At 41.9% G+C, this 19,447-nt stretch overlaps 1 protein-coding gene across 6 annotated transcripts in view; it reads left to right on the top strand.

Moving 5' to 3' along the window:
• Window positions 1-19,447, top strand: part of LYPD6B (LY6/PLAUR domain containing 6B) — a 185,804-nt gene that overhangs the window by 114,193 nt on the left and 52,164 nt on the right. For all 6 annotated transcript variants that reach the window (XM_058715340.1, XM_058715331.1, XM_058715341.1 and 3 more), the window contains one exon: window positions 11,248-11,320. The gene's annotated coding sequence lies outside the window, so the exon portion shown is untranslated. The remainder of the gene's footprint in view (window positions 1-11,247; window positions 11,321-19,447) is intronic.

Below are 19,447 nucleotides of genomic sequence, written 5' to 3'. Positions count from 1 at the left end.
GGATTGACCCCCGCCTTCTTGCTACTGGGTGTCCTCAGGCATTGAATCTCTGAAGAATTCTACAGAAATAAGTATCTTTTCAGTTTCTTTACTGCTGGTTCCTTTCTCATATTCTACTTACTCAGATCTCCTGTTTTAGACCCTAAAATTATTATCCCTCCACTATTTGTTTTGACTGCAAGTTTCAACACTGAAGAGTAGCTTAATGTTGCTGCTTCTGGTATTTTTCAGGCCGTGTCACACTGTGACCTCTCCCGCCATGATCGCTACTACTCCGTGGAAGGTCCTGATTGTCCAATTTTGCAATCTCTGTCGGTCCTCCTATTTATCACACTCAGGTCATGGTGGATTCTTGACCCTTGAGCCTTCCTGTGGCTTCCTGATTCCGGTGGCCCTTCTACTCCTGGCCACTTCTCTGTCTCATCAGCTTGCTCTTCATGTGTTCTGCCCTAAATACATGCATCCCTGAAGGACTTGCCCAAGGGTCTCTTCTCTCTCTTCTGAAACAAACGTATCCAGCTCCAGGAGCACGGCTGTTACTTGTAAGTAGGGAATCCTGGATCTGTGTTAAGATCCCCAACCTTCTCCCTTGATTTAATCTAGCTCCTATAAATGCTTGTTAGAGATACTTATGTGAAGAACCTGCAGAAATCTCAGATGCACATGTCTAAAACCAAATCCATCTTTTCTCCCACGGCAGCTCTTTGGTTTCTGTGTTTTCCATTTTTGTTAAGCGTGTCACTGTCCTCCAACTCATTCAAATTAAAATCCTTAGGGCCATTTATTACTTACAACTTCTCACCCCAGATTCTAATTCATTGCAAGTTTCTATTGCTTTTACCTTCACAGGGTATCAAAATCTGTCCCCTGTCTTTTTTTTTTTTTTTTAATTCAATTTAGTCAACAACAGTGTTGTCTTGGCTTCAGGAGTAGAACGCTATAATTCATTTCTTACATATGACACCCAGTGCTCATCCCACAAAGTGCTCTCCTTAATGCTCATCACCCATTTAACCTATCCCCCTACTCACCTCCCCTCCAGCAACCCTCAGTTCTCTGTATTTAAGAGTCTCCTATGGTTTGCCTCCCTCTGTTTTTATCTTATTTTCCTTCCCTTACACTACATTTATCTGTTGTGTTTTTCAAATTACATTGATGACTGAAATCATATGACATTTGTCCTTCTCTGCCTGATTTGTTTTGCTAAGCATAATACCCTCTAGTTCCATCCACGTTGTTGCAAATGGCAAGATTTCATTTTTTTTTTCATTGCTGAATAGTATTCATTTGTGTATATATACCACATCTTTCTCCATTCATCAGTCAATGGACGTTTGGGCTCTTTTCATAATTTGGCTATTGTTGATAGTGCTGCTATAAATATAGCACATGTGCCTTTTCAAATCAGCACTCCTGTATCCTTTGGATAAATACCTAGTAGTACAATTGCTGGATTGTAGGGTAGTTCTATGTCCCCTGTCTTTTGTTAACATTTGCATTGACCTTGCTTAGGACTGCGTCACCCCTGCTTGAATTATCATTCTTGCTGTTCTTCCTACCTCTGCTTGATCTTCTCTTTGGTTCATCTTCTACTCCCGTGACTCCCCAGTCCATCAAAATGAACAGGAAGTTTTTAAAAACTTCATATTTCTAGACACCTCTGCTCAGGGATGGTGATTCATTAGATCTAGGTGGGATGCAGGGATCTGAATTTTTAAAGATTCTTCCAGTGAGTAAGGCAAATTTAGAGCAATATTTGCTAAATGTATTGTGATTTTAATACAAAAAGCAATATTATATAGTTTTTATGGACATACACATGTATCTACGTGTTTCTTTCTTTGTATCAACATGGACCAGAAGGATATGCACTGAAGGGAAGTGTTTATTTCTGGGGAAGGGAGCGAAAAGGAGCTCAAGAATATTTGTCTTATTTATCTTAAAAATTCTGAAACCAAAATGGCGAAGCATCAATGCGATTTTATTGCGAATGGAGAATTGTCATATTACGTGTACTTTCCTTCTATATTAAGCAATTTTGGAACTCTACAGATGATTCTGATACCTATCCAGTTCAGGTCCTGTAGTACTATATAAGTGCTCATCTAAAGATGCAGATGTGACCACATCACACCTGTTTGAAAGCCTTCCATGACGCCCATCTCCTACAGAGTCCATTTCAAATTCCTTGGCATAGTATTCGAGATGCTGGCCTACCTTTCTAGCCTTGTCTTCCGTTACCCACCATTCAGTCAGTCAGTGGACCAGAAAGCTCTGTTCTTCATGGAAGCTGGAAAATGCCGTTTGCTTTCCCTGGGCTCTTGTACAGATGCTGCTGCTTCTGTACTTTATTCTCTTCCCTGATGAACCACTTTTTACTCATTGTTTATTCTTCAAGATCTCTCTTAGGTTCTACTTCTTCTAGGAAACTCTTTTCCTTTTAAAATTCCCTTTCTGTATTTCCCACAGAATTTCATCTATATTGCTTCTATGATGTGTATAATATTGTATTAGCCTTTGTTATCCACCTTTGTGTGTCCCTGTCCTCAAATGTAACCTGCTTGAAGGCAGAGACTATATTATTTCCTTGATGTATCTTTTCTTAAGTGTATTTATTTTGAGAGAGAGCCATGATAACAGAGGGGAAGAGAGGGGGGGAGAGAGAGACAGAGAGGATCCCAAGATGACAGCTCTGCACTGTCAGTGTGGAGCCAGACGCAGGGCTTGATCCCACAAACCATGAGATCATGACCAGAGCCAAAATCAAGAGTTAGATGCTTAACCGGCTGAGCCACCCAGGCGCCCCTCAATATAACTTTTATTGATCAGCTATTTCTGAGCACATGTGACATGCAAGGTGCTGTTCTAGATTATGGGGGAGATGGACATGAGTAAAGCAGAGTTCTACCCAGACTCTGTTACAAGTTTTGTGACAAGTGTTCAAGTCTCTACAGGGAGGGGAGAGAACATGCCTTCTCTGTCTGGCAGACTTTTAAATTTTAAAAGTCCAATGTGGTTGATGAAACTCACTAAAGACTCATAGATGAGTTGTCTTTTGAGTTGAGCTATTCTGTGTAAGACATGGACAGGGGGACATAAGTCAAGATAGAAGCTTGTTGAATTAATAAATAAATCCTAGGCAGAGGGACTTGAAAGTCTTGGAGGAACTTTGAGTTCTACTTAAGATCACTCAATGATTTACTTCCACTGCCTCTGGACCAAGTGGAGGGGAGCAGTGGAAAATAAGGCTGAGGGTGGGTTTGGGCTCATTCTACTGGACCTGGATGCTAAACTGTACAGAGATTGGGCTTCATTTGGTTAGATGCCACTGAAAGTTTGGGGACAGGGTTGCGGCATGCTTGGGCTCTGTTGAAAGCAGCAGCGTAGGGCATGGTAGTTAAGGAAGCTGGCAGAGCAGGTAGGAGACAGGAGAATCAAGCTGGGGGCAGGCTGGTTAGGCATCAGGCCTGGAAAAGAGGGGACAGGCATAAGTACTTTTGTAGAATAGAACTGATTGAACTGTACTTCATCACTGCGACTTATGGAGCTGATTGGAACTGGGGAGCAAGTAGGTGAAGGCCCTTGACCATGACTCAGAGTTCAGCCTGGGTCCTGAGTAGGAAATGAGTCCATTAATATGAAGAAGAGCATTGGGAAGAAGATGGGGTCTTCCGGTACAGAGGATATGTTCTGACTTCGAATTTTAGTGGGTTTAATAGTATTCTCCAAACTAGATATATCTAGGTCCTAACCCCCAGTACCTGTGAATGTGACCTTATTTGGAAATAGGGTCTCTGTGGGGCACATGGGTGACCCAGTCATTTAAAGGTCTAACTCTTGATTTCAGTTTGGGTCATGATCTCTCAGTCATGAGATAGAGCCCTGAGTCGAGCTCCATGTCAGGCTCTTTGTTGGGGATGGAGACTGCTTAAGATTCTCTCCCTCTCTCTGCTCCTCCTCTGCTCATGCACTAGCAGGTGCTCTCTTTCTCAAAAAAAAAAAAAGTCTTTGCAGATGTAAACAAGTTAAGGATTTTAGGATGAGCTCATGCTGGATTTAGGGTGAGCCCTAGGTCCAGCGGCAGGTGTCCTGAGAAGAGAGAGGGAGATGTGACCAGAACCCCAGGAAAAGGGCATGGGCAGATAGAGGTACAGAGTGTAGGCACAGTTATACAGACACACACAACGGAGTGTCAGCAGCCACCAGAGAGTAGGAGGGACATGGGCTCTCTCTGAGCTTCCAGAGGGCTTTGGCCCTGCTGACACCTTGATTTTGGACTTCTGGCCTTCAGAACTGTGAGAAAATAAACATTTGTTGTTTCAAGTCACTGAATTTGTGGTATTTTGTTACAGCAGTCCTAGGAAACATACAGATATGCTCAGATTTTAAAACAGGACAAGAATTTACCAACCTTGAAGCTCATCTGCAATTTTGCTGTCTTCTATGATAGATCCACTGGATCCTCTGTGGACATTCTTGTGATGATCCTGTTGGTGTTCTCAGTTCGGTGAGGGGGTGGGGGTCAGAGAGAGGAGGGAGTTGTGTTTTTTATTAAATGAAGCAGGTAGAGTGGATGTTCTTCTTTCCAGGAAAAACTGTTTCAAAAGCAAGCAGCAAAAAAAAAGTTAATGAACCCTTACCGAGTTTGCATTTTGTGTCCAACGCTATTCTCGGCCCCAAAAAGGAGATAAGAATAAGATTCTCTATGGACTCTTGAGGTGCTCACAACTCAGTACTTGAAACAGAGCCATTAGCAAAGTGAATGTGTAATAAGTTGTTAGAGGTGTAAGGAAGATTGACCTGGATAAGGAACCTTTATTTTATTTTATTTTATTTTATTTTATTTTATTTTATTTTATTTTATTTTTATTAATTGGATACTTAAATATTCATCATTGAGTTTCAGATTCTGTGACAGTCACTCAACAGTATGTGTCCCTTGATTCCATTAAGGTCAAATTACCCCTTGGTTGAAGGCGATGCATGCTGATTTAACAGCAGAGCCCTGGAATTTGTAGGCTGAGAAATCATCCTTCCTTTTCTCACTTCCTTGCTAGGAAAATGCTGTGCAGCCCGCAGAATCAGCAGGGGGTGGGAGCACAATCACCCTCCGGTAATGGGAACTGAATAAATTCAAGTGCTGTCTTATCTAAATGGTTTGACAAGTTCCCATTCGCCTGGCTAATTGCATCAGTCTGTTCTCCTTTTTCTTCCATGGGGCTGGGACTTGGCAGGCTTGAGTGTTAGCCTGAGTGTTCGTGGTCCCCTGCCACTGGAATGCACCCTGGACAGGAGCCCCCACCCCATGACCACAGTCCAGAGAGGACCCAGGAGCCTTGTTTGCTGACCCCAGGAGTGCTTGGGGGTATTACTTCTAATAGATTTCACATTTGTTTCAGGACACTCCAGGCAAAGCCGTGTGGAGCTTGTGTTGGCTTGGGGAGGTGGCCAGAGCGAGACTGAGAGCTGGAGGAAACTAACAGAGCTGGAACATGAGCACAGGCTAGGTGCCCCCTTGTGCCTCCTCTGTCACTGGTGACTTACTGCCAACAGTCCAGTCTCTGGTTCAGTCTGTGGTTCCTCCCCTGAGTGCAATGCAGTCTCCTTCAAGCCATAGCACCTGGAGCCAGACCCAATGCCTACCTATGCTATAGGCTAAACATTATCTATGGAGAACGAAAATTAGGCTATGGTGTTCATGGCTCCCAGCGCTAACAAAGGACTTCGGCTCTCCTGTATGAACTTCTCCAGTGAAGTAGAAAGTAATTACTTGTAATCATCTTGAGACAACTGGGAGTCCTCTTGCCCCTGATAATCTCTTGCTCTGGACTTGTTTCTGTAATGTGCAAGGCTCTCTGGTGCCCAACCTCTCCTTTCCTTTTAAAAAGAGAGGGAACTAATGTGGGTTAAGGCATCTGAGCCAGCCTTACGTATTAAGGCAAGAGAAATTTAGACATGGTTTCTGGGAAAAGTATCTTAAAAATTGTTTACAGGCTGACTTCTGGTTAGTAGAGAGCATTTGGGAAAGGCAGAGAGAGTTCCTATAGTTTTGGAAGTCAGAGGTCTTGGGACAGGCATTGGTCCCCTGTTTTATAGTTGGGGTCCTCAGGGTATTTGTGAGGTGTTCTTACTTGTCACTTTGGATTTAGAGATTGCCCTGGTTGGGGATAAGGAAATGAATGACAGCGAGGCCCTTAAGAGGAGTAGGAGATAAGAGTGTCCTTGCCACCTGTACAGTCTCCTCTCTGGAAATCAGAGGAGAAAGAAAAGGGGAAGGAGTATTAGTTGTCTTGGGCTGCCATAATAAGTACCACAGACTAGGTGGCATAATCAACAGAAATCTCTTATCTCACAGTTCTGGAGCCTGGAAGTCTGAGATGAACGTGTAGGCAGGTTTGGTTTCTTCTGAGGTCTCTCTCCTTCACTTCCCATGGTCCTCTTTGCCCTGTGTCGTCACATGATCTCCCCTCTGTACAGGTCTGTGTCTAAATTACTTCTTACAAGGTCAGCAGTCGTATTGGTTTAGGGCCCACCCTAAGCACCTCATTTTTATTTAATCACCTATTTAAAGACCTTGTCTCTAAGTATAGTCACATTCTGAGGTACCAGGGGGTTAGGACTTCAACATATGAATTTTGGAGGAAAGAGGATACAATTCAGCCCATAACAGAAAGTAATTGGCATTCTGCCAAGTTCAAGTTTAATTTTGTATCTTCTGATGAACCCTGATTGCCTTATTGGGTTCTCATCTTTGAAAATGGATCCAGGCCACGGGACAATATTTTTGAGAGTATGTGTGTGTTTACACACAAGAAAGGTTTGAATGAACTTAACAAAAGTTGGAGGATCTGAATGATTACCACAGATGAAGTTTTCATACTCAGGTTGTGCCCCCATCCACATCCCAAATGCATATTATTGATGCCCTTGGAAGAAGGGTAGAGTAATTACTTGTGACAGAGAACTGAGTGCCTTCTCATGCTGGGGTTTCCTGATTAGACTAATTGGAGATCCTTCACTTTAGCATCCTACTTTCAGCCTGTTTGGGGCCGGCTTCTACAACCCATGGAAATATCTCTTATTTCAGAGGCAATGGACTCTTTACCTATATACTAAAAGGCACAATCTTAACAGTGTTCATTTTGTGTTTATCTACAAAAAACTCTTGCTTTTGAAGTCTGTCTTAAAAAACATACAGGAAGGGGGCATCTAGGTGGCTCATTTGGCTGAGTGTCTGGCTTCGGCTCTGGTCACGATCTCTCATTTCTTGAGTTTGAGCCCCATATCGGGCTTGCTGCTGTCAGCTCAGACCCCACTTCAGATCCTCTCTCTCTCTCCCTCTCTCCCTCCCTGACTTGTGTACTTTCAAAATAAGTATTTAATTTTTTTAAATGTTTATTCATTTTTGAGAGACAGAGACACGTGCTTAGTCGGACGCTTAACCCACTGAGCCACCCAGGTGCCCCTCACGATAAATAAAACATTAAAAACACACAGGAGGAACTCCAGGCTAAATTGTCTATATTTTTGTAAAACCACTTTTGTTGGTCGGATGACATAGTCCCCGTCAACCGAACACAAAAGTAGTAATGAACTTCAGCTCAGCCAATTGTTAACCATCTGGGGTGACAGCAGATCCTCCCAGCTGAGAAGTTTATGCCGAACAAAGTGGCCTCGATCCTCTGTGGTTCTTGATTTTTGCCTGCGATTCCCTCATCAGTGTACAGAATTGGTTGTTTCTCGTCAACTTCCCGTGGATGTCTTTTGATGACTCATCCTGGGCCACTTTTGTGAATTCAGGTATGTGGTGGCGTCCCCCCTTGGCACCACCTGCTCTTTTATACCCTCGAAAGGTGAAAACCGGAGTGAGGTGCAGGTTCTCGCTTTCTCTTTCAACTGTTACACTGTCTTGCTGGGGAGGTGCTGTGGAAACATCCATGTTTCCACACAGAAGGCTTGTTCCCTGATGGATGTGCCGAGAAATGCAAAGCTGATGCATGGCAAGCCAGCTATGGGAAGATGTGCTTTTCTAGTTGATTCTGTCAGGGTATTTTATCTGCAGGGATGGAAGTTTCTGGCTGTTGACATCAGCTGCTCGGCTAGAAGCTCATTATCACTGGGTCGGGGGTCAAGAGTGACACTGTGTAAGCTGTGGGCACCATGATAAGAAGCACTGTGGAGCACACTGGCTGCATAGTGGGGGTACTCTGGTCTCACTTCAGCTTTGAACATGAAGAACATTCATTAAGATTGTGCGGGAGATTCCCCTAACCCTTAGGGAGGAAAAACTACTTAGACTTTTGTTTCCTTGCTGCTGCTACCGGTTCTGAAATGAGGATTCATGTGATTAATTGGCTCCTTGTGGAGTAGCACTTCTGGCTCTTACATACTGTTCTTAGAATAAAGTTAATGTTTAAAAAAATCAAACTTCTCACATTGTAAATATTCAATACTTGTTGAATTAATTATATTAAAAAATCATTCCAGGGTAAACAAAACATGGTAAATACTAGCAATGGAATATTATTCAGCCATAAAAAATGGAACTCTGGTACATGGTCTAACATGGATGGACCTTGAAAACATGCTACGTGAAATACTCGATGGGCAAATATTACATTGCTTCACTCATGTGAGGTACCAAATAGACCAACTTAACAGAGACAGGAAGTAGGATAGGTGTTACCCGGGGCTGTAGGAGGGGGCGGTGGGGTCTCATTGTTAATGGATACAGAGATTCTGTTTGGGATAATGAAAAAGTTCCGGAAATGGATGGTGGTGATGGTTGGATGACATTGTAGATATAGTTAGTGCCACACACAGTTTTACACTTAAAAATAGTTAAAATAGGGGAGCCTGGGTGGCTCAGTTAAGCGTTTGCCTCCTGATTTTGGTTCAGGTCATGATTTCACGGTTTGTGGGTTCTAGCCCCATGTGGGCTCTGTGTGGACAGTGCAGAGCCTGCTTGGGTTTTTCTCTCTCCCTCTCTCTTTGACCCTCATGTGCATGTGTGCGTTCTCTCTCTCAAAAATAAACTTAAAAAATAGTTAAAATAGTAAATTTTTTATTATGTATATTTTACCACAATAAAAAAGTCTTGAAAATTGATTCCAGTGCAGGAAGGGTCTATAAGACTTCTACAGACTCAAACATATAAAAGTTAAACATTCGCTTTTTTAGACATGCGTTGCCTGAGCTTTATTAACCTATCTGAAGGCAGTTTTTCAGTGGCTCTGCCCCTGATCATCAGTAGAGAAAACCTTTACTCTAGGCAGTTACCAGGGAACACAGCCTAAGGTAGTATAGGCCGCTTCCCACCCAGCTTTGCAGTGGAGAAATATTTCTGGGAAATATCTCAAAGGATATGGGGTTCATTAACTCTTCCAGAAATTCTCATTTTTATCCCTGGATCAAGCCAGATGATCAGATTGCTGTGTGCTTGGGCTTCTTTTTGGCCTTGTTAAATCATGTTAGTGAATTGTGCTTTGGCATCATGTCTCACTGAGGGATGCAGTAAGAGGCATTATAGGAGACTCTCTATATACGTAGAGGCCCTTCTAATTACCTTGCCTCCTGACCCTTCAGTGTGGATGTTAAAGGATACTTGAAGAATTTACCCAAGGAGGGGAAGGTTAACACCTGGAGAGATTTTCTTTCTTCTTTCTTCCTCCTCCTCCTGCTTTTCCTCCTGCTCCTCCTGCTCCTCCCTGTCCCTCCTCCTCCCTCCTCCTCCTTCTTCTTTGTTTGTTTATTTTGAGAGGGTGGGAGGGCACAAAATCCCAAGAGAGGGAGATAGAGAATCCCAAGCAGGCTCGTGCTGTTAGTGCAGAGCCCAACATGGGGCTTGAACTCACAAACTGTGAGATCATGACCTGAACCGAAACCCAAGAGTCAGATGCTTAACCAACTGAGCCACCCAGGCACCCACCTTGGGAGAAATTTCTTAACAACAAAAAAAGGCTAACAGTCTTGAAGTGCTTACATTGTATTTTATCTTCAAGTCCACGTGATTATCCTGTGTCTTTTTTCTTCATTGTGTTGGCCGATAGGATGCTCAGAACCTAATTTATCAACCACATCAAGAAATAGTTTAATACCTTACAAAATACACTTCTGTGGACTAACTTTCCTCATGCTCTAGTCTCTTTTCTGTATTGTCCTCATGTTGTATACATATTTTATAAATTAAGGCATTTTTTTCTTGACATTAGATGGTATATTAGAGTTCTGCAGAGAAACCTGACCAATAAGGTGTGTGTGGGTGTGTGTCTAGCGATTGATCAATAGATTGATTTTTAAGGAATTGACTCCCATGATTATGGAGGCTGGCAAGTCCAAAATTTGCAGGGCAGGCTGGAGACACAGGGAAGAGTTCATGTCCTAATCTCAAGTCCAAAGGTGCATAGAGGCAGCATTCTCTCTTCCTAAAGGAACTTCAGTCTTTTCTCTTAAGGCTTCAGCTGGTTGGATGAGGCTCACCCATGCCACCAGGTATAATCTGCTTTACCCAGTCTACTGATGTGAATGTTAATCACATCTAAAAAATACCTTTACAACAATGTCTACACTTGTGTTTGACCAAACAACTGGGCACCATAGCCCAGTCAAGTTGATTAAACACATGAAATTGGCATCACAGATGAGGGCTATAAATATATAATGGGATTTCCTTAGAATTGGGCACAATTGTTGTCTTTTACATTTGCAGATTTGAGTGCTTGTAGAAGAAGATTGCACTTCCCTCCCACCACCTTATTTGGGTTCAAGTCTCGTGTTGTCATTATTTCATCAGCTGGTAGGGCTGTCTTCCAAAGCAGGGTTAGTTAAATGGCATAGAGTCTTCTTTGTGTGTGGACGTGTTGAGTGTGTGAATGCTCTGAACTGCCAACATACCCTGATATATGTAAGTGTTATACAAAGTTCTGCCAGCTCCTTGGTAAACAGCCATTTTTGTGGAGGGACGTGATGAAGTGTATGATTTCACCAGTTATTACCATTCCCAATTAGGCCCCAGGTGTGTGTTAATAAAAAAGTTAGCTCACTCTCTGTAACTTTAACAGTCTCACCTGACTTGATTCCAGGGATTTCATTCATTTGTATTGTTCAATTGATTATGTTGCTGCTGTTGTAGTCCGAAAGGTCTTCAAACATCCAGAGACCTGCTTTTTGTTAGAAAACATTCCAGATGTGGAGGAATGTAACTCTTCGCCAGCAGTAGTTCTTACCTTATCTTTTTATCTTTGGTAGGCTGGTTACTTTGTTTGGGCACAGACCTCATCACCATTGGAGAGAGGAGCCTGACAGCCGTGTTCTCTCTGAGGTAAGAATGGAAGCGATTACAGACAGTCGTTGGCTTTTCATTTGGGAGCTCAGGGTTAGATGATCAGGGATCCACGCGGACTCTGGAACATCTTGGGACTCTACCTTTTCCATGTCTCCTGGGTGATTTGCCATGTTTTCTAGTCCATCCTAACCATGCGTTGCTCACTTGGTCCTGGGATTTGGAAGGCAGATTTTGGCTTAAGTCCTGTTTCTGGTGAACCCAAGGAGGGAGTCCCCATGCCCAGGGAATGATTAGTGGATGAAAGACTTCTCTGTTTCCCACATACTAATTTGGTCAATTACAAGAGCATCTTCTAGAGGAACTATCCCACTGATGGGGGCAGGAATATGTGGGGGATAGGGAGTGATGCTCAGAAATGTCTATATCAAGTGAAATACATTGCTAACTCTCCTTAGTTAACTGTGTGCATTAAGTATTGAGCATTTGTAATTACAGAACATTTAAATGTTAAAGATTAGAAAATATTTCCTGATCCAAAAGAGGATGAAGGTGTTACCCCAACAAAGAAGAGGCAAGAGCATGTTTGTCTACTTGGGCATGTTTAAAGTTGTACATTTTACTGAGGACTGCTTTTTATTTCATTCGTTTTTGCCCTTGTGGGTTTAGGTATGGTGCTTAATACACATGTTGACCAGGTTCATTTGTCAGGCCTCTCTTTTCTCAGTGAAAAAAACCAAAAAACAAAACTGAATCTGAGGTCTGGTTTTCTGATGTCAGGCAGCCAAGGCCACAGAATGTCTCTTTGAGGATTCAGGGACCTGAACCTGATCTACTGAGGAATCTTCTTCCTGGTGTGGGCTATTAGCTCCTAGCCCAGAAACCTTTTGCCTTGCAAACAGACCTCCCACCTTGCATCTGATGCGTGGGGGAGGCAGCCTCCAAGAGAAGTTGTCTCCCATCAGAGCTGATGGGGCCAGAAATCTTCCTGTTTCTTGTCTAAAGAGCAGATAGAATTATTAGCACCCATGTTTGTTAATGATAATTACATGTTTCAAGTACAAAGCAGAATTCTGTAGAATATCTACTAAGGTGGTTTGCTCCTTGCCTTTGTAAAAAGGATGACATTGTACTATCCTAATTAGGCCCCAAAAAACATGTAGGAATCTGTATGTTATCACTGTTTCCCCCAGGGCGTACTGGGTGGTGTGCAAACTGTTACTTCAACTTAAGAGTCTACTACTAATAAACCGAAAGAGTATGGAGATGAGAGAAGGGACAGGCCAACAGTGAGATATATGGAGAGCTTTGGGCTGTCTTCCAAAGCAAGGAAACTTAATGCCTTTTGAGTTACAGTGTTAAACAGTATTAGGAACATCATAATACTGATAAGCATAATAATAATGATAACAATGGCAATAAAAAATAATAACTCTATTAGCACCTCTATCACCATCATCATGACAGCTAACACTGGCTGGCTCCTACTTTCTGCCAGGCGCTAGACTAAGCATTTTGTTTTCTCTCTCCATATGCCTGGCTTTCCTATGAAGAAGGCCCTACTAGTGCCCACCTTTTGCGGTTGAGGAAGTGGAGGATTAAATGAAGTAGGTGAGCTGCCCAAAGTTAGCCAAGCCGGAAGTGGCAGACCAGGAATGTAACTGACCGAACAGCACAGAGCAGAGTCCAAGCACACTGAGGCTTTGACCCACCTGCAGACATTCGGGGCTGGCACTCCACCTGACTTTCACGCTTGCCCCTGCTCACATGCCCACCATCACCACCACCTGTCACCGACAGTGTGTCTCTTCCCAGTGAGTTGGCCAAGACATTAAAAAAATATGTACATAGTCCAAAAATGCGGGGCGGGGGGGGGGGTGGCGCGGCGCATGGGTGGCTCAGTCGATGGAGCCTCCAACTTTGGCTCAGGTCATGATCTCACCGTTCGTGAGTTCAGATGCCACTTCGGGCTCTCTGCTATCAGTGCAGAGCCTGCTTCGGATCCTCCCTCCCTCCCTCCCTTTCTCCCTCTGTCTCTCTCTCTATCTCCCACTCCCCTGCTCACTTTCTTTCTTTCCCACTCTCTCAGAAAAATGAATAAACATCTTAAATTAAAAAAAAAAAGAATGTTAAAGAATGTTTGGTCTGTAGGGAACAGCAGAAAGATGAAGAATTATCCCAGTTTTAAAAGATGCCAGCGTTACAGTCGCGAACATGTTAGTGTGTTTTACTGCTGTTTTTACCTTTGTGTATGGTTTGTTCACATAGTTCCTATGGATTTAAGTTTTGAAATTGAACAAGTATTGTGCCTTTGTCTCATTAGCCTATTTTAAGGGCTGCTGAGCATTTGAGTGTACGTGGTTAGAGGGCTCTTTAGTTAATTCCACAAGAAGTTGTATCTTTGGGTTCTTCCCATGTGACAAGTGCAGAGTTTCTGCTCATTATGTTGGATAGCTAGTGTGTCTAGTGCAAGATGGGTTAGAATTGTGGGGTATCTCTGTGCTCTCACGCTGTAAATACCTTGTGTCTTGAGACAGGTCTCTATGGGGTTGGTGGAAGTCCTATTGGACTGAGACCAGGAGACCCAGATTTGGCTCTGCATTGAAACCGGTCGTGAATTCTTGGGTAAATTACTTCATTTTAGTATCTTCATCTACAGACCAGTTACATCCACTCAGCTCTGTGATTCCATGAAATCAGTTTTCTGAACTCCCTTGATTTATAACGTGATCAGTTCCAATCGGTGCAGCAATTTGGGCATGGCTCAGCTGGATTACTCTGAATTGCTTCAAGCAGGAAATTTTGTTTTTCAAGATAACCAGACCTGTAAGCTCTTGGAATGTGGAATGTCTTAGCTACTTTTATATAATCCTTGGTATCTTCACTCGTGTGCTTTCCTCCTTCCTCAACTTTCTCATTTCTAGACACGCACAGAACTGTATGGTACAAAGTATGTGCTCAACAAATATGGCACGAATAAACAAATATGTGGACGGATAAATGCTACTGGTCTTCACCTGAGAAACTTTAGCACTACGGGTCATCCAACTTACCAGATTAATAAGATTGCTTTCATTTAGATGTGGTGGTTTTGCTTAGAACAGACAGGAACTTAAGCTTCCGAAGTCTCTCCTTTTTTTTTTTTTTCTTTTATTTTTATTTTATTTTATTTTATTTTTTTTAATATATGAAATTTACTGTCAAATTGGTTTCCATACAACACCCAGTGCTCATCCCAAAAGGTGCCCTCCTCATTACCCATCACCCACCCTGCCCTCCCTCCCACCCCCCACAACCCTCAGTTTGTTCTCAGTTTTTAACAGTCTCTTATGCTTTGGCTCTCTCCCACTCTAACCTCTTTTTTTTTTTTTTTCCCTTCCCCTCCCCCATGGGTTTCTGTTACGTTTCTCAGGATCCACATAAGAGTGAAACCATATGGTATCTGTCTTTCTCTGTATGGCTTATTTCACTTAGCATCACACTCTCCAGTTCCATCCACGTTGCTACAAAAGGCCATATTTCATTCTTTCTCATTGCCACGTAGTATTCCATTGTGTATATAAACCACAATTTCTTTATCCATTCATCAGTTGATGGACATTTAGGCTCTTTCCATAATTTGGCTATTGTTGAGAGTGCTGCTATAAACATTGGGGTACAAGTGCCCCTATGCATCAGTACTCCTGTATCCCTTGGATAAATTCCTAGCAGTACTATTGCTGGGTCATAGGGTAGGTCTATTTTTAATTTTCTGAGGAACCTCCACACTGCTTTCCAGAGCGGCTGCACCAATTTGCATTCCCACCAACAGTGCAAGAGGGTTCCCGTCTCTCCACATCCTCTCCAGCATCTATAGTCTCCTGATTTGTTCATTTTGGCCACTCTGACTGGCGTGAGGTGGTATCTGAGTGTGGTTTTGATTTGTATTTCCCTGATGAGGAGCGACGTTGAACATCTTTTCATGTGCCTGTTGGCCATCCGGATGTCTTCTTTAGAGAAGTGTCTATTCATGTTTTCTGCCCATTTCTTCACTGGGTTATTTGTTTTTCGGGTGTGGAGTTTGATGAGCTCTTTATAGATTTTGGATACTAGCCCTTTGTCCGATGTGTCATTTGCAAATATCTTTTCCCATTCCGTTGGTTGCCTTTTAGTTTTGTTGGTTGTTTCCTTTGCTGTGTAGAAGCTTTTTATCTTCATAAGGTCCCAGTAATTCACTTTTGCTTTTAATTCCCTTGCCTTTGGGGATGTGCTGAGTAAGAGATTGCTACGGCTGAGGTCAGAGAGGTCTTTTCCTGCTTTCTCCTCTAAGGTTTTGATGGTTTCCTGTCTCACATTCAGGTCCTTTATCCATTTTGAGTTTATTTTTGTGAATGGTGTGAGAAAGTGGTCTAGTTTCAACCTTCTGCATGTTGCTGTCCAGTTCTCCCAGCACCATTTGTTAAAGAGACTGTCTTTTTTCCATTGGATGTTCTTTCCTGCTTTGTCAAAGATGAGTTGGCCATACGTTTGTGGGTCTAGTTCTGGGGTTTCTATTCTATTCCATTGGTCTATGTGTCTGTTTTTATGCCAATACCATGCTGTCTTGATGATGACAGCTTTGTAGTAGAGGCTAAAGTCTGGGATTGTGATGCCTCCTGCTTTGGTCTTCTTCTTCAAAATTACTTTGGCTATTCGGGGCCTTTTGTGGTTCCATATGAATTTTAGGATTGCTTGTTCTAGTTTCGAGAAGAATGCTGGTGCAATTTTGATTGGGATTGCATTGAATGTGTAGATAGCTTTGGGTAGTATTGACATTTTGACAATATTTATTCTTCCAATCCATGAGCAGGGAATGTCTTTCCATTTCTTTATATCTTCAATTACCTTCATAAGCTTTCTATAGTTTTCAGCATACAGATCTTGTACATCTTTGGTTAGATTTATTCCTAGGTATTTTATGCTTCTTGGTGCAATTGTGAATGGGATCAGTTTCTTTATTTGTCTTTCTGTTGCTTCATTGTTAGTGTATAAGAATGCAACTGATTTCTGTACATTGATTTTGTATCCTGCAACTTTGCTGAATTCATGTATCAGTTCTAGCAGACTTTTGGTGGAGTCTATCGGATTTTCCATGTATAATATCATGTCATCTGCAAAAAGCGAAAGCTTGACTTCATCTTTGCCAATTTTGATGCCTTTGATTTCCTTTTGTTGTCTGATTGCTGATGCTAGAACTTCCAGCACTATGTTAAACAACAGCGGTGAGAGTGGGCATCCCTGTCGTGTTCCTGATCTCAGGGAAAAAGCTCTCAGTTTTTCCCCATTGAGGATGATGTTAGCTGTGGGCTTTTCATAAATGGCTTTTATGATCTTTAAGTATGTTCCTTCTATCCCGACTTTCTCAAGGGTTTTTATTAAGAAAGTGTGCTGGATTTTGTCAAAGGCCTTTTCTGCATCGATTGACAGGATCATATGGTTCTTCTCTTTTTTTTTGTAAATGTGATGTATCACGTTGATCGATTTGCAATGTTGAACCAGCCCTGCATCCCAGGAATGAATCCCACTTGATCATGGTGAATAATTCTTTTTATATGCTGTTGAATTCGATTTGCTAGTATCTTATTGAGAATTTTTGCATCCATATTCATCAGGGATATTGGCCTGTAGTTCTCTTTTTTTACTGGGTCTCTGTCTGGTTTAGGAATCAAAGTAATACTGGCTTCATAGAATGAGTCTGGAAGTTTTCCTTCCCTTTCTATTTCTTGGAATAGCTTGAGAAGGATAGGTATTATCTCTGCTTTAAACGTCTGGTAGAACTCCCCTGGGAAGCCATCTGGTCCTGGACTCTTATTTGTTGGGAGATTTTTGATAACCGATTCAATTTCTTCACTGGTTATGGGTCTGTTCAAGCTTTCTATTTCCTCCTGACTGAGTTTTGGAAGAGTGTGGGTGTTTAGGAATTTGTCCATTTCTTCCAGGTTGTCCAATTTGTTGGCATATAATTTTTCATAGTATTCCCTGATAATTGTTTGTATCTCTGAGGGATTGGTTGTAATCATTCCATTTTCATTCATGATTTTATCTATTTGGGTCATCTCCCTTTTCTTTTTGAGAAGCCTGGCTAGAGGTTTATCAATTTTGTTTATTTTTTCAAAAAACCAACTCTTGGTTTCGTTGATCTGCTCTACAGTTTTTTTAGATTCTATATTGTTTATTTCTGCTCTGATCTTTATTATTTCTCTTCTTCTGCTGGGTTTAGGCTGCCTTTGCTGTTCTGCTTCTATTTCCTTTAGGTGTGCTGTTAGATTTTGTATTTGGGATTTTTCTTGTTTCTTGAGATAGGCCTGGATTGCAATGTATTTTCCTCTCAGGACTGCCTTCGCTGCGTCCCAAAGCGTTTGGATTGTTGTATTTTCATTTTTGTTTGTTTCCATATATTTTTTAATTTCTTCTCTAATTGCCTGGTTGACCCACTCATTCGTTAGTAGGGTGTTCTTTAACCTCCATGCTTTTGGAGGTTTTCCAGACTTTTTCCTGTGGTTGATTTCAAGCTTCATAGCATTGTGGTCTGAAAGTATGCATGGTATAATTTCAATTCTTGTAAACTTATGAAGGGCTGTTTTGTGACCCAGTATATGATCTATCTTGGAGAATGCTCCATGTGCAGTTGAGAAGAAAGTATATTCTGTTGCTTTGGGATGCAGAGTTCTAAATATATCTGTCAAGTCCATCTGATCCAATGTCTCATTCAGCGCCCTTGTTTCTTTATTGACTGTGTGTCTAGATGATCTATCCATTTCTGTAAGTGGGATGTTAAAGTCCCCTGCAATGACCACATTCTTATCAATAAGGTTGCTTATGTTTATGAGTAATTGTTTTATATATCTGGGGGCTCCGGTATTTGGCACATAGCTCTTCCTGATGGATAGACCCTGTAATTATTATATAATGCCCTTCTTCATCTCTTGTTACAGCCTTTAATTTAAAGTCTAGTTTGTCTGATATAAGTATGGCTACTCCAGCTTTCTTTTGGCTTCCAGTAGCATGATAAATAGTTCTCCATCCCCTCACTCTCAATCTAAAGGTGTCCTCAGATCTAAAATGAGTCTCTTGTAGACAGGAAATAGATGGGTCTTGTTTTTTTATCCATTCTGATACCCTATGTCTTTTGGTTGGCGCATTTAATCCATTTACATTCAGTGTTATTATAGAAAGATACGGGTTTAGAGTCATTGTGATGTCTGTATGTTTTATGCTTGTAATGATGTCTCTGGTACTTTGTCTCACAGGATCCCCCTTAGGATCTCTTGTAGGGCTGGTTTCATGGTGACAAATTCCTTCAGTTTTTGTTTGTTTGGGAAGACCTTTATCTCTCCTTCTATTCTAAATGACAGACTTGCTGGATAAAGGATTCTCGGCTGCATATTTTTTCTGTTTAGCACACTGAAGATATCGTGCCAAGCCTTTCTGGCCTGCCAAGTTTCAAAGGAGAGATCAGTCACGAGTCTTATAGGTCTCCCTTTATATGTGAGGGCACGTTTATCCCTTGCTGCTTTCAGAATTTTCTCTTTATCCTTGTATTTTGCCAGTTTCACTATGATATGTCATGCAGAAGATCGATTCAAGTTACGTCTGAAGGGAGTTCTCTGTGCCTCTTGGATTTCAATGCCTTTTTCCTTCCCCAGTTCAGGGAAGTTCTCAGCTATAATTTCTTCAAGTACCCCTTCAGCACCTTTCCTTCTCTCTTCCTCCTCTGGGATACCAATTATGCGTATATTATTTCTTTTTAGTGTATCACTTAGTTCTCTAATTTTCCCCTCATACTCCTGGATTTTTTTTATCTCTTTCTTTCAGCTTCCTCTTTCTCCATAACTTTATCTTCTAGTTCACCTATTCTCTACTCTGCCTCTTCAATCCAAGCCGTCGTGGTTTCCATTTTGTTTTGCATTTCGTTTAAAGCGTTTTTCAGCTCCTCGTGACTGTTCCTTAGTCCCTTGATCTCTGTGGCAAGAGATTCTCTGCTGTCCTGTATACTGTTGTCAAGCCCAGCGATTAATTTTATGACTATTATTCTAAATTCACTTTCTGTTATATTATTTAAATCCTTTTTGATCAGTTCATTAGCTTTTGTTATTTCCTGGAGATTCTTCTGAGGGGAATTCTTCCGTTTGGTCATTTTGGATAGTC

This window comes from Neofelis nebulosa, chromosome 2, assembly GCF_028018385.1.
Source record: "Neofelis nebulosa isolate mNeoNeb1 chromosome 2, mNeoNeb1.pri, whole genome shotgun sequence".
NCBI lineage: Eukaryota > Metazoa > Chordata > Mammalia > Carnivora > Felidae > Neofelis > Neofelis nebulosa.
This window is presented reverse-complemented; position numbering and strand designations above follow the sequence as displayed.